General features: G+C 41.3%; 1 long non-coding RNA gene across 1 annotated transcript; it reads left to right on the top strand.

The window, feature by feature from the left end:
- The first annotated feature begins 2,556 nt into the window (after nucleotides 1-2,556).
- LOC122648374 lies at nucleotides 2,557-15,384 on the top strand. The gene is made up of 3 exons (XR_006331064.1): nucleotides 2,557-2,567; nucleotides 14,764-14,768; nucleotides 15,308-15,384. It is a non-coding gene; the product is annotated as an uncharacterized LOC122648374 (long non-coding RNA).
- The last annotated feature ends 714 nt before the right edge of the window (nucleotides 15,385-16,098 follow it).

Here is a 16,098-nt window from a genome sequence, read left to right as displayed (position 1 = left end):
TGAGGCCTTGACGGTATCTTTGCATTTGGGCCATTGAAGCCCCGCCCAGTCTCTACCTAGTCGTCCGTCTTGCGCGCTTTTTGTCTCTGCTCCCTAGCATTGTCTAATACTTACTCCCTTCTCCCAATCATTATTGGGGAGCATGGCCCCTACGTACGGGCCGATAGAAGTATGCATGGAAGCATCAATTGGGTGGATAATTCTGCCTTTCATGGAGGTGGGGTAGTTATTTTGCCCCCTCTCTGTGTTTGAAAGCAGAGACCACACTCCCTCATAGAAACCATTTTCTCTTATTTTGAACAGCGTTCAAGATTGACGGCTTGGTCCATGTGATTACGTAAGGCTATGTTAGAAAATTAAGAAAACAATAATAATAATAATAAGATAAAAGTCTTGTTGGTTCTTTGCTCAATAAACTCCAAATCCTTAATTTGGAAGGAGAATGCATGAAATTAATGCCTAAATAAAGAGGATTCCCATGCATCTCCTTAATACCAATAATAGAATAGTTGGTATAGAATAATTGGGAATTCGAAACTCGCTCAACTTTGAAATCCATATCATGCTATATTGATGTGTGAGTAGCATCCCCCACTTTCCAACAAATAAACTACATGAGTGGGTTCATATAAATGATGTAATCCTGGACCGCAAAAATATCTCACTAGCCAAATTTATGAATTGATAGAAGAAAATTACAAAAAAAAATGTCACTAGAATTTAATAAGATGAAATGACATCCTTATATGTAACTTTCAATTATTTTGTGTTCATTTTTTTGAGTTGAAATTTGTCCAATTATAACGGTGAAGTCCTCCATCACATGGACTCAACTATATTAACCACATGAAAAGTTGGTAATAGGCTTAATATATCTAAGCATGGTTAGGGCTAGACAAATCCTTTTTCTTTTACCCAAAAAAGTGAATTAGTATGATGACTGATGAATGCACCTAAGGCATATGGCAAAAAAAATTGGTTGGATAGTCCTATATACCTAAGGGACATTAGAGTAATCCAAAATTTTTTTGGGTAATTTACATATATCACCCCTGAGGTTTAACGAAAGTATAATTTTACCCCCCAGTTTTGGATAATTTTGCGTATCCCCCTGAGGTTTACAAACGTTAACAAATACACCAATTCTGTTAGTTCATGACTAACAGTGTTAAACACATGGGGTGAAATGACAAGATTACCCTTGTAAAGAAAAAAAAAAACCTGCAACTCATCTTCCCCAAATCGATTGGGGAAGATGAGTTGTAGGTATCCTGAAACTCATCTTCCTTCCTTTAGAATTGAATGTGGCAGTTGAAACTAAGACATGTAATACTGAGGCATAGCTGCTTGGGAGAGAGAAAGAGATAGGATAATTTGGGGTCCATTTTTCTTCCACAAGATGAGTTGCAGGTTTTTTTATTCTGTACACAGACTACTTGTGTAGAATAAGAGGTGAAAGAAATGAATTTATGCCCAGCATATCCACAAATATAGAGTAAACTTCTAGTAGACCCCCTGAGGTTTGTAGACATGTCACGTAGCCCCCTTGAGAACTAAAATGTTACATACGGATCCAGAAAACGGATGGAACACTCGTCCCGTTAGAGAAAACTAGTGAATGGATGATGTCAGCAAGTCATGGATAGGTAAAAGTCCAAATTACCCTTCTGCTAATCCCTAAGCCATCGTCTTCTAACTTTAGTCTTCTTTCTCTTCTTCCTCTGCTAGGTTTGAAAGAGAACAACGCCGTTTTCACCATAGAGAGGATCATCTTCTTCATTTCTTCATCTCTTCCTCTGCTGTGCACCACCATTGTCACCACTGCCGTGAGGAAGTATTGTGAAGGACACCGTGCTCTGCTGCTTCATCTTCTTCATCTCTTCCTCTACTGTGCACTGCCGTTGTCACCACTGCTGTGAGGAAGGATTGCGAAGGGCCTCTTCTTCACCTCTGTGGTTTCGTTTACACGAGGAAATTAAAGGACCACCACCATATCTCTCGAGCTACAGCTCTTTGTATATCTCTCTGGCTCTCTATCCCCTCTTCCGCCATCCACTAAGGTACTCTGTCTCTCTCTCTCTCTGACTCTCTCAATATGTCTCTGTATTCTGTTGTATTACATTTCTCTGTCTCAGTATGCTGCTCTATTACAATTTTACAGTTAAGTGACACTAGTTTGATGCTTTCAATCCAAAAGGAAGTAAATTTTGGGCCAATTTTCAGCATTTAGGATTGCTAAATGACCCTTGGACCTTATCCCTTCTGAAATGGCTCAACTCAGCAAGTCTGATTTGGATCATCTCAGCCCTCATCTATAACCCCAAAAGCAGCAATGCCTACACCTAGGTTCTAATTAGACACAGACCACAGAGCACATTGGTTCTAATTACAAACCCTGACCCAGACCACAGAGGCACATAATAAATTTCAGACTTAAAAAAAGCAATTTGCAGTGTGGAAACATTTGATCTTTCAACCCTTTCAACCAATTGCAGTTGCTGCCCTAGTATTGCAAAGTGTGAAAGTAGGCTTATAGGGATCCTTGAAAAAATAATTAGCATCATTGGGTGATTATCAGTACTTAATTCTTTTTTCAGTTGGCTTCTTATTATATTTTCTACCATTAGAAAATGACCAAGGCAATGGATAAAAGCATGAAAAGGCTAAATTTTAGAGAAAAGCTTAAAAATTAAAATAAGAGATGTTGTAAGCTTAGATTAAAAGTTATAGAGTATCTAGTTATATATGGTTTGTGCTTTGCAGAATTGCAGGAGGCATATTTGGGCTCACTTTGTCAATTGTACAGCAATGTCTATGTTACATGAAGTTGAGTACAATTGGTATATGGTGAAGGAAACAAAATTTGTTGACAAGGATACATATGGCTACTTGGACATGATCTCGGACATATATAATGGAGTAATCAAACATGTCCCCACAGGACATGATGTGACATTTAAGGTGAAAGCCATACTCCCGAATAATGATGAAAAATTGTTAACAAATGATGCAGAGGTCTATAACATATATGATGAATTTGGGGTGAATCCAGTTATATTTTTTGTTTATGAAGAGCAACATAGGCTGTCTGAAACTGAAGGAGTGTATACAATCAATGGGCATCCCAATCACATTGTTTATAGAGAACAACCTCGGTCAGCTAGAAGGGAAAAACAACCAGTGAGAGGGGGTCCAGTTGTATGTAGGGCTACTACTAGTGCCACTTGTAGTGGTAATGGGACTACTGCTGCTACTGCAAATGCCCAGCCTACTAGTAATGATAATTCAAGGGCTAGTAGTGTTGCCATTGGATATACACGGAGTCCTAACAGAACTGATGCAACTCCCATGGGGTTGAAGGATAGTGATCAGGTTGCTGAGAAAATACCATGTACCAGAATGGGTTTGACTAAAGATGTTGATGTTGATAGCCAGAGTGATGGTACTGATGATGAATGGGCACAGAATAGTGACAATGTGTCACACCCCCATCCCTGAACCACGGGAAATGCAACCGGAGCATACAACTACGCTCTCCAACCACCAGAATCACTGATGCAGTACCCAAGACTTACTCATTCACAACGACAGATAATAGGTAAAAAAGAAAGGATTAATATTAATAACATCAGAGTTAGCAGAAGCTAGGTGATAGCATATAAAATATCATCTATTCAAGTTTACCCCTTCAAGTACAATTCGTTCTAATCAGGACCTATGTATTACCTACTATATAAATAATACATCTATCATGAAAGGAATCAAAAGAATACACCTATAATTCAAAATGAATAATCAAGTGCATCAAAAGATGGCCACCGGCCATAAGTCAACTGTCCCGCCAAGGAACACACATCGCAACAACACTCGGTCCATGCTCCACGATCTCCGGAGCCCACCAATCAACGTAACCAGCCTCGGGAGTCTCGTACTCGTGCCACTCTGCTCGAATGTACTGCATCAACTAAAAATATGTTTCCTCGAGGAGTGAGCTCCAAGCGAGCCCAATGAGTGGCTAAGCCACACAAACATACACAATAATAATAATGAATGGGGTTGACTGCAAACCATACATGATGGACGGATACCAAGGTGTCCCATACCACCAAGGTAGACCGTACATCACATACAATTTACAATCATGCTACATGAATGAATGATGATGTATAGTTTTATTGTTATCCACCTAACACACAACTAAGTCAGGTATAGTACTATAGCAACAACTTAGGTAGCATCCCCGACATCGGTACCATAAACGGATGGTATACGGCGATGACAAACCCAGTCGCTATTTGAAGCCTGTGATCGGTCTCCACCAAGAGATATACGCAAACCCCCAAGTCAAATCCCGTCCTGGCGTTCGGCCCAAAATACGATTGGCGCCCGAACTTCCCGGGTGGGTATACCCGAATAACGATCGGAACCCACGGATTTGACCGACACCTAACCCCCTGTCGGTAAGGGTCATAGTACTGGGTAAACATTTATCCTAGCCAGCATTCACCTATTGTATGAGTGAGGTACGCATGTGCATAAGCCAGAGGCCGAGTCCATAGATATCGAAATACGGTCGGCCGGCTATCCTCTCGCCCCTCTAGCCCATAAGCGTATACAAGTACGAGATGTGAATACCGAAGGTAGTCGGTCGGTCACCATCCGTTTCCACCTAATGCAATGGACAATTCTAATGCAATTTCAAATACGGTAATCTCAAGCCCGGCCCACCAGGCACTTGGATCCCGCTTCGAAAGCCCTAGATCTACATGCCATGAGTGAGTCCATATTATGGAATCCCAGGTCCAGCACCAACCGGCACCGAGTCCCATAACTAAATCCAACACCATTCGCACCATAGTGCGATAAAATAAATAATATCGCAAGACAAGAATGTAAAGTCCTATCAACATCTAAACATTTATATCGTCCTATATCTTACTAATAATTATATATTATAGCACACATGCATGAATGACATTCGCAAGACACGACACACAAACATTCCATAAATTAAGACGTTTGCTTAACTCACTCACGATTCTCGAGTCAATCGTCGATGCGGAGCTCTTCAAATCGGCGTTCGATGCCAAGTACCTTTGTCCCCACGTACTAATACGCCCCAGCGGTCAGTCAACCTAAAGAGAGTGTACAACGTGGGGAGAGATTAGTGCCTTAGGGCTAGAAGAGTTGGGCCCCATAAGTTATCAAACAAGGCTAAAATAGGGGACCGGCACATCGACAAGGCTATATCATGTGCTGTCCATGTGCTGTCCATGTGCTGTCCCTCTCGGACTTTCCCACAGAGCGGATCTAGGTTCTCGGGGGCACTTGCATGTGCTGTCCATGTGCTGTCCCTCTCGGACCTCCCACGCGATCTTTCTCGGGGCTGCACTTGCATGTCTGTCCATGTGCTGTCCCTCTCATACTTCCCACGGAGATCTAGTTTCTCGGGGGCTGGCACTTGCATGTGCACTGTCCACGTGCCGATCTTCTTGTTCATGCCATTCGAGAATGGTTTTGCAGCCCCAAAGTCTTGGGCTAAAATGGGGTATTCTTTGGGGTTTTTTAGGGGTCTCTTTGGCCATGAGAACAACTCCAACCAAGGTGCCATAGCACACACCCAACATGGGTTTGTAAACCCCATGATCGATTAGGTTTTCCTCCATTAAAATACATATGGAAAGAAAACTCATGGGTTTGGGTATTGGGGTTTTGAAAGGGTCTTTAATCAATGTTATTTAACACCCCTCAAACCCACACATCTATGGTCTTCCATGAGGGTTGGTAAAACTCATAAATGGAGGTAAATCCCCAACTTAGGGTTCATAAATGGAGAAGGGTGAATGGGTTTAAGGTAGGGTTAGGTGCTTCATAGTTAAACATCAAGGATTTGCCATTAATGGCTCTTCTAATTGAGTAGATGGAGCACTCAAGGTGTGCTCAACCAATTCAAACCCTAGGTAATAGAATTAGGGAAAGAGAGATGGAGGAGAGAGAGAGAGAGAAAAAGAGACTCACCAAGGGTTGATGATGATAGCTTGTGCTCCACCATACTTCTCCCTTCTCCTTCCTTCTTCCTCTTCTTCTTTCTTCTTCTTTCTTCTTCTTCTTTCTTCTTCTCTTTCTTCTTCTTTCTTTTTCTCCTCTCCTCTCCACGATTGAGGATTGAAATGTGAGGTGAATAGTAGTTTTGGGTCTTTAATAACCCATCTAGGCATTATGTCTTGTTTGGTTAGTCTCAAGTCCTTAGGTCCATTTGTTTAGGAGCTTGTTTGGTTAGGTATAAGCCCAAGGTCTAGTTTAAGTCATTGGGCCATTGGATCCACTTGGGCCCATGGCCCATGGCCCATGTCCTAAGTTCTAGTTACAATTAGAAAGAGACTAAGCTCCTAAGCCCAAGCCCATTCTAGTTCTTATGCTTATTAATGGTCATGCATAGGCATGAATTATTCGGATAATGACTTACTCCCAATCATCGCTAAGTGGATAAGGGTGATTCAGGTGCGGGCCCCGCGGATCCCTATCATAAGGGAATTCCAAGAATATGCTTTCGTGGACGATTTTCCCCCTTTCTCTGACGGTGGATCTTTCCTCGAGGACTTCCCTGTTTCGCGGTCGACAATCTCATGTGATGGCTTGAGTATTATGACCCACAGTTCACGAGCGTACTCCACTCTTGGTTCTACACAAAAGGTTTAAACCAGACCGGTGGTCAGATCGCGTTTCAAACCGGGTTTTGGGCACGGATTTAACATCCTCCCCACCTTATAAGAATTTCGTCCTCGAAATTGAGACGTACCTAGGTATCTGCATAGGTGAGGATTCTTCGACCGCACTTCGCCTTCTCATTAACAAGATGCCCCTTTAATCAATGAGATTACTCTGCATCGGTAGGTTGGACTTCCTTAATCTTCTCTGCCAATGAGGGTTGTACTGCCAGGGCGAAAAATAACATAGTAGCATCATCAATTAACACTTCCAACCCCATTCTTCTGGCTTCCTCTATAAGCTGCTCATTGACTGTTAAAGCTGGCAAGGAAAGGTTTGTGATTTCCTACTAAGTGCATCTGCCACCACATTGGCTTTGCTTAAATGGTATTGGATAGTGCCGGATAGAGGGGTTAAACGTGCTCAACTCGCTCCGGGTTGCTTAGTTATTTAGCTTAAACTAAGTTGTATTGATTTGTCCTCTAATAGTATCCACCTTACACAATGGTATAAATCAATTCCGATTTAGTTAATATAAAGTCCAGTGTATATAAGGACCCAGTGAAAATCAAACTCTGAGCTTATACTTCTAGAAATAGAGAGATGCAACTATTTCCATATACTTCGTCCGATGTCATACTCCAAAAATTTTGGGTTGAATGACACAAGGTGTACTACTTTGCTTACTTTGTTCCTATGAGGACTTTCACTTCCTATCCTCCACTACCTAACTCGACTTTAGAATGAATTGGAATATTGATGGAATCCCTACTATTCACTCCCAATAACGGAGGGGACATTCGAGGACCCATTACTCCACTCATATCTATTGTTGAGCAAAGTTTTGTCGAATCCTTGAGTTCCAGTTCCTTTTAGTTCTTGGTGCACTTGGCTACACTAACACCGATATAATCTTGTTCATCAACTTAAATTGCTAGATCTATCATTCTCTTCCAACTACATGATATAATCCATACCTCCTAGCATCCGTCCTAAATTATCCTTTCTAGATATCCATCGGTTCGTGGGTGTATAGACATATCCAGATTCAACTACGTGCCTATATATATATATATATTTTTTCACCGTCCCTTCAGAATCTAGACACAAATCTTGGGTTTCCTACTGGACAAGGTCCCTGAACGTATCAGGCCCATACACCAAGCCAATCCCAGCATTCCCGGTAGATTTACCACCAAGTCCTAAAAATGGCTCTCCTGAGAGACATGTGGGGCCATAGGCTTACCTAAGGGTACTTAGGACCAATACTCAAAATTTCTAGGTGGTTCCCAAAGAAAGCCCGGGCCAGTCACTAAGGCCACGAGAAAAATGAAAGATAATTTCCCCCTAATCATTAGCCTACGTAACAAGTCCTGCTGAAAGTCTCTCACCGACAGCTAGCTTACGCAAGTTGGAATTACAACTAACGACCGTGGGTGACTAAATTGAGTCGTAAACTCTAAAATCAATAATGCGTGCACGGGTGATAGGTATAGACATAAGGTACACATCCGCTGATGATGACTCTGCCTCATCTGCGGGCATGTTGAATACACTCCCCGGGGTTGCATGGGACCGATGGCTGCGGGTTTGGCACATACACGGGCTTCTGCGAGCAAGTCTTGGACATATGCCCCGCTTGTTGCGATCGTAGCACGAATGCCCAGGTAATGAGTTTGAGGTGTTTGTGAAAAGGCTCAGGTGAGCTTTTCTTTTGTATAAATTAGCTATTTGCTAATCCATCTCAATGTGTAAGCTTCTTCCCGTTCCTATACCTGCTTATGGTATGATTCACTATTCAAAATGTTATTCGTAATGTTCCTAACCACAATTTTTTTTTTATTTTTTTTTTATTTTTTATTTTTTATTTTTTTATTTTTTATTTATTTATTTATTTATTTATTTATTTTTATAGACCAAGGGCCCCAATTTTTTTATTGGTATTGGTGTATCTTGAAGTCGTTGGGCTTATGCAACAGCAATCCTATAATGTATAAACTTTCCTAATATATACAATAGCTCTTTATGGTTAGGCTAATCCCAGTTATCATTATATTTTACATCATTGTCCATGACTTTATCCTCATAAACCTTAGTATATATCCTTTTTTTTTTTTTTGTAACTCCTAGGGTTTAGTATGTAGTTTCTCATCTTTTCTTCATTTTTAAACTGGTTTATGTTCTATAGAAGTCTCCTACCTTTATTTGTATTATCAAAGCACTGTTCTATCAGCAAAATTTATATATTCTCCCTTGTTGTACTGATTCTTGTTTATGGTTAAGGCTTTTAATATTTAACCCTAATTTAGAGTAAATCGGATCGTGTGAACACTGAGTTAGTCCATGAGGTAGAGCATCACGCTCTGATACCAAGCTGTCACACCCCCATCCCTGAACCATGGGAAATACAACCGGAGCATACAACTACGCTCTCCAACCACCAGAATCACTGATGCAGTACCCAAGACTTACTCATTCACAACGACAGATAATAGGTAAAAAAGAAAGGATTAATATTAATAACATCAGAGTTAGCAGAAGCTAGGTGATAGCATATAAAATATCATCTATTCAAGTTTACCCCTTCAAGTACAATTCGTTCTAATAAGGACCTATGTATTACCTACTATATAAATAATACATCTATCATGAAAGGAATCAAAAGAATACACCTATAATTCAAAATGAATAATCAAGTGCATCAAAAGATAGCCACCGGCCATAAGTCACTGTCCCGCCAAGGAACACACATCGCGACAACACTCTGGTCCATGCTCCACGATCTCGGAGCCCACCAATCAACGTAACCAGCCTCGGGAGTCTCGTACTCTGTGCCACTCTGCTCGAATGTACTGCATCAACTAAAAATATGTTTCCTCGAGGAGTGAGCTCCAAGCGAGCCCAATGAGTGGCTAAGCCACACAAACATACACAATAATAATAATGAATGGGGTTGACTGCAAACCATACATGATGGACGGATACCAAGGTGTCCCATACCACCAAGGTAGACCGTACATCACATACAATTTACAATCATGCTACACGAATGAATGATGATGTATAGTTTTATTGTTATCCACCTAACACACAACTAAGTCGGGTATAGTACTATAGCAACACCTTAGGTAGCATCCCGACATCGGTACCATAAGCGGATGGTATACGGCGATGACAAACCAGTCGTTGGAAGCTTCTTGTCGGTCTCCACCAAGAGATATCGCAAACCCCAAGTCAAATCCCGTCTGGCGTTCGGCCCAAAATACGGTTGGCGCCGAACTTCCGGGTGGGTATACCCGAATAACGATCGGAACCCACGGTTTGACCGACACCTAACCCCCGCCGGTAAGGGTCATAGTCTTGGGTAAACATTTATCCTAGCCAGACATTCACCTATTGTATGAGTGAGTGCGCATGTGCATAAGCCGGAGGCCGAGTCCATAGATACCGAAAATACGGTCGGCCGGCTATCCTCTCGCCCCTCTAGCCCATAAGCGTATACAAGTACGAGATGTGAATACCGAAGGTAGTCGGTCGGTCACCATCCCGTTTCCACCTAATGCAATGGACAATTCTAATGCAATTTCAAGTACGGTAATCTCAAGCCCGGCACCCACGGCACTTGGATCCCGCTCAAAGCCCTAGATCTACATGCCATGAGTGAGTCCATATTATGGAATCCCCAGGTCCAGCACCAACGGCACCGAGTCCCATAACTAAATCCAACACCATTCGCACCATAGTGCGATAAAATAAATAATATCGCAAGACAAGAATGTAAAGTCCTATCAACATCTAAACATTTATATCGTCCTATATCTTACTAATAATTATATATTATAGCACACATGCATGAATGACATTCGCAAGACACGACACACAAACATTCCATAAATTAAGGCGTTTGCTTAACTCACTCACACGATTCTCGTCAATCGTCGATGCGGAGCTCTTCAAATCGGCGTTCGATGCCAAGTACCTTTGTCCCACGTACTAATACGCCCCAGAGTCGGTCAGTCAACCTAAAGAGAGTGTACAACGTGGGGAGAGATTAGTGCCTTAGGGCTAGAAGAGTTGGGCCCCATAAGTTATCAAACAAGGCTAAAATAGGGGACCGGCACATACGCAGGCTATATCATGTGCTGTCCATGTGCTGTCCATGTGCTGTCCCTCTCGGACTTTCCCACGAGATCTAGGTTCTCGGGGCTGCACTTGCATGTGTCTATCCATGTGCTGTCCCTCTCGGACCTCCCACCGGCAGATCTTTCTCGGGGTGGCACTTGCATGTGCTGTCCATGTGCTGTCCCTCTCGGACTTCCCACCGGCAGATCTAGTTTCTCGGGGGTGGCACTTGCATGTGCTGTCCACGTGCGATCTTCTTGTTCATGCCATTCGAGAATGGTTTTGCAGCCCCAAAGTCTTGGGCTAAAATGGGGTATTCTTTGGGGTTTTTTTTAGGGGTCTCTTTGGCCATGAGAACAACTCCAACCAAGGTGCCATAGCACACACCCAACATGGGTTTGTAAACCCCATGATCGATTAGGTTTTCCTCCATTAAAATACATATGGAAAGAAAACTCATGGGTTTGGGTATTGGGGTTTTGAAAGGGTCTTTAATCAATGTTATTTAACACCCCTCAAACCCACACATCTATGGTCTTCCATGAGGGTTGGTAAAACCCATAAATGGAGGTAAATCCCCAACTTAGGGTTCATAAATGGAGAAGGGTGAATGGGTTTAAGGTAGGGTTAGGTGCTTCATAGTTAAACATCAAGGATTTGCCATTAATGGCTCTTCTAATTGAGTAGATGGAGCACTCAAGGTGTGCTCAACCAATTCAAACCCTAGGTAATAGAATTAGGGAAAGAGAGATGGAGAGAGAGAGAGAGAGAAAGAGACTCACCAAGGGTTGATGATGATAGCTTGTGCTCCACCATACTTCTCCCTTCTCCTTCCTTGTTCCTCTTCTTCTTTCTTCTTCTTTCTTCTTCTTCTTTCTTCTTCTCTTTCTTCTTCTTTCTTTTTCTCCTCTCCTCTCCACGATTGAGGATTGAAATGTGAGGTGAATAGTAGTTTTGGGTCTTTAATAACCCATCTAGGCATTAGGTCTTGTTTGGTTAGTCTCAAGTCCTTAGGTCCATTTGTTTAGGAGCTTGTTTGGTTAGGTATAAGCCCAAGGTCTAGTTTAAGTCATTGGGCCATTGGATCCACTTGGGCCCATGGCCCATGGCCCATGTCCTAAGTTCTAGTTACAATTAGAAAGAGACTAAGCTCCTAAGCCCAAGCCCATTCTAGTTCTTATGCTTATTAATGGTCATGCATAGGCATGAATTATTCGGATAATGACTTACTCCCAATCATCGCTAAGTGGATAAGGGTGATTCAGGTGCGGGCCCCGCGGATCCCTATCATAAGGGAATTCCAAGAATATGCTTTCGTGGACGATTTTCCCCCTTTCTCTGACGGTGGATCTTTCCTCGAGGACTTCCCCTGTTTCGCGGTCGACAATCTCATGTGATGGCTTGAGTATTATGACCCACAGTTCACGAGCGTACTCCACTCTTGGTTCTACACAAAATGTTTAAACCAGACCGGTGGTCAGATCGCGTTTCAAACCGGGTTTTGGGCACGGATTTAACACAATGAATGGGAAGAAGAAAATGAACAAGAAGATGGTTCAAGTGATGAAGATGATGTAGAATATGAAATAGAAGAAGATTTGAGTGATGATGATTTAGATGGTTATGATTCTAAAGAATTTTATAGGCAGTTTTCCAATATATATGTAAATGAAGATGAAGGTGAAGGAAAAGTGAAATTGCAGTTAGGTCAGGTATTTGATAATGTGACCAAGTTCAGAGCTGGCCTCCAAGATTTTGTGGTGCAAGAGGGGTTTCAAATGCAATTCAAGAGAAATGAGAGAACTAAAGTGATTGCAGAATGTGCAGCAGAGGGTTATATTTGGAGAATCCATGCATCACCCATTGTTGATGGTGTGACATACTAGATAAAGTCTTATGAAAGTAAGCACATCTGTGAAAGGAAAAAGTCAATTAAGCATGCTACAATTCGTTGGGTTGGAAAAAAAATTGCTCCTCTTATCAAGGCTGATCATGAAATGAAGCCCAGTGCCATTAATGAGTTTCTGCTTCAAAATTTTCATATTCAACTTCCATACCAACGGGTGTACAGGGCACGTAGGATTGCTCAAGAAATCAATGAAGGTAGCTATGCAAAATCCTATGCTTGGTTACTTGCATATGGTTGATTGGTTCTGGAGAAAAACCCTGGGAGTAAATTCATAATAGAGTATGAGAGTAGACAAGAGCATGAGTTGGACATAGTCAATCCTGTATTTTTGAGAGTTTTTATTTGTTTCAGAGCATGTGCAAGGGGTTTCTTGAAGGGGTGCAGACCATTTATAGGTCTTGATGGATGCCACCTCAAGGGCAGTTATGGTGGAGTGCTATTGTTTGCTATATCAGTGGATGGGAACAAAGGGCTGTTTCCTATTGCATATGTTGTAGTGGAGGCTGAGTGCAAAGAAAGTTGACTATTTTTTCTGAATCTGTTGCATGATATCATAGACCCGGATGATGCTAATAGGATGTTGACTTTCATGTCAGATAAACAAAAGGTGTGTATACTATACTTTCTTATTAAATCATGCCAATTGGTTAATAATGTATAATAATAGAGTATGTAATTGATATATAAAATGCATGTTTATGTTTGTAGGGTCTAGCAGATGCTATTGCTTCAGTCTTCCCTAATGCCTACATTAGGTGTTGTAGTCGCCATCTCTATCAGAATTTCAAGAAAAAATATCCAGTTGATGCATTTAGGAAACACTTTTGGACTGCATCTTCAGTATGTACTGTGAATCAATTTGAAAGTGCAATGAATGGCATCAGAACCATGGATAATACAACATATGAGTGGTTGATGAAAGATCCCAAAAGCATGTGGGCTAGACATGCTTTTGATACTGGAGTGAAGAGTGGCCATATTACCAACAACATGTCAGAGTCATTTAACCAATGGGTATCCACCATCAGGACAAAACCAATTCTCACCTTGATTGATACCCTTAGATTGAAAAGCATGGATAGAATGTATCACAAGTTTCAAAAGGGTCAAAGCTTCCAGGGTACACTTACACCAATGGTGAGGAAGAAAATAATCAAAATCCAGGAAGCATCAATTGACTGCATTAGTCATGGTGGTGTTGATGATGAATTTGAGGTAATTGAGCTTACTGGAAGAAGGTGTGTGGTGAAATTGAGACAATGGTCATGTACTTGTAAAGTTTGGGATGTCACTGGACTACCTTGCAAGCATGCTGCATCAGCAATTGCAATGAGGAGGTATCGAATTGAAGACTACTGTGATGCATATTACACTGTGGAGAAATACATGGAAGCATATAGGGAGATGATCCATCCTCTAGATGATTTGACTGATTTGAGAGAAGATGGTCCTGTTGGTGTGGTTCAGCCTCCAAGGCTGAGGAGGATTCAAGGTAGACCAACAAAAAGTAGGAGAAAAGATCCTGATGAAGCACCTACTGGGGAATCCAATCAGAGATCAACAAGCTTCAGATGTAGCAAGCTTCAGATGTAGTAGATGCAACATGGTAGGTCATAATAAGAGAAAATGTAAGGGACCTCTAGTAAAGGTCAGCAGGGCATCTACTAGTCGGACTGTTGGTGTGAAGGTATAACTATAACTATTTATGCTTCAATATATACATGTCACACCTATATTTGCATTTTTAACTAACCATATATATTTATTGCTTATGTAGAGAACTCATGATAATATGAGCCAGGGTGATATCAGCAACTCTCAGAGAGTGACCAGGTCACAGTCTTCTTCAGCTACCACTGTGAAGAGTAGCCAAGCAAAGACACGAGCCAAGATGGATGCAGCTGCAGCAAAGATTAGAGAAAAGAGAAAGGCAGCAAAGAAGAAGAACTGAGACTTTCTTTTATTTAGTTTAGTGTTGTGCTGTAGTGAATTTTATTGGGGTTGTTTGTATTATGACTTTGAAGTGGATGTTGTGTTTGTAATATGTACTTTAGATTGGTTGTGGTATTTTGAAGTGGATGTTTTTTCAGAATTTGTATTAACACTTGGGTGTGATAGATGATGTTAAATCAAGTGCTCCCATGAGATTGAATGCATATTACTATGGTTTTATTTTTCAGTTATTTTCAACAGGATATTGCTGCTCTCTGCTGCTTGCTTGCTTCTTTTTCTTGCTTGCTATTTGCTGCCTTCTTTATCGCTTCGCTTGCTAGCTTGCTTGTTGTTGCTCTTCAGCTTGCTTGCTTGCTTTAGCTTGCTAGCTTGCTTGCTAGCTTGCTTGCTGTAACTCCAGCTTGCTTGGCTGGTTTTTTTTTTTTTTTTTAGCTTGCTTGCTTGCTGCTGCTGTTTCAGCTTGCTTGTTGTTGCTTATGCAGCTTGCTTGGTTGGTTTTTTTTTTTTTTTTTTTTTTTCCTGTTTTTAAGCTTGCTTGCTGTTGCTGCAGCTGTTGGTTAGTGGTGGTGGTGGTGCTGGTCTTCTCAGGGAAGTTGGAAGGATAGTGATCATGAGTTGGGTGAGAATTGCTCTGAGCCATGACCCATAGAAGCCAAATCCATTGTGGTTTTGAGGTGTGAAGCTTGGCTCCTATTTGGTGGTGTTTTAGTTGTTAGTTTTTTAAACCTTTGAAGGGATTCAGATGTACCTACTGGGGATCTACCACCTATTATCTTTGACAATCCTATCCATAGAACATCAAATAAAATGTAAGAAAACTTCCATCTATTATTTTATAATCATCACTATAAAGTTAATAACAGGCAACACTAATATAAATTGAACAACAAACATGATTACAACAAGCATCTTGTGCATTTGATTCACTGTGCTCTTCAACTGGAACAATTCATTCTCACTTCCACCAACCACAGGGTTGTTCCTTGCTGACTCTATCAAGGGAGTTGACCTTGTTGGAGCATCATTTGGGTACACCCATTTCCAAAAGTTACAGCCATCCACTTCACATTTGTAGTATATCCTTCCTGGATTTTTCTCCGATTCCGATATCTTCACTATAGCTCTACGTCCACAGTAGCATTTCTTGTTCTCAAATTTGATATAACCTGAGGTAATGTTTGTACTAGAAACTGAGGCCATTCTTATCTGCAAATAGTGGAAAAAATTCAAAGTGTCAAGAATATATTCCGGTTTCACTCTAGTCAATGGAATCAAAGTGGGAAAAATTCAAAAATCTGGAATGAGAAGATAATATTAACCAGGAAATTTTATTTCTTAGTTGGGGAAAATTATAGGCTAGGGTTCCATTCTCTTCTCTTACAGTTGATGTGCAGAGATAAACAACA

The sequence above is a fragment of the Telopea speciosissima genome, chromosome 1, assembly GCF_018873765.1.
Source record: "Telopea speciosissima isolate NSW1024214 ecotype Mountain lineage chromosome 1, Tspe_v1, whole genome shotgun sequence".
Classification (NCBI taxonomy): Eukaryota; Viridiplantae; Streptophyta; class Magnoliopsida; order Proteales; family Proteaceae; genus Telopea; species Telopea speciosissima.
Note: the sequence above shows the minus strand (reverse complement) of the source record. Positions and strands in the feature narration are given on the sequence as shown.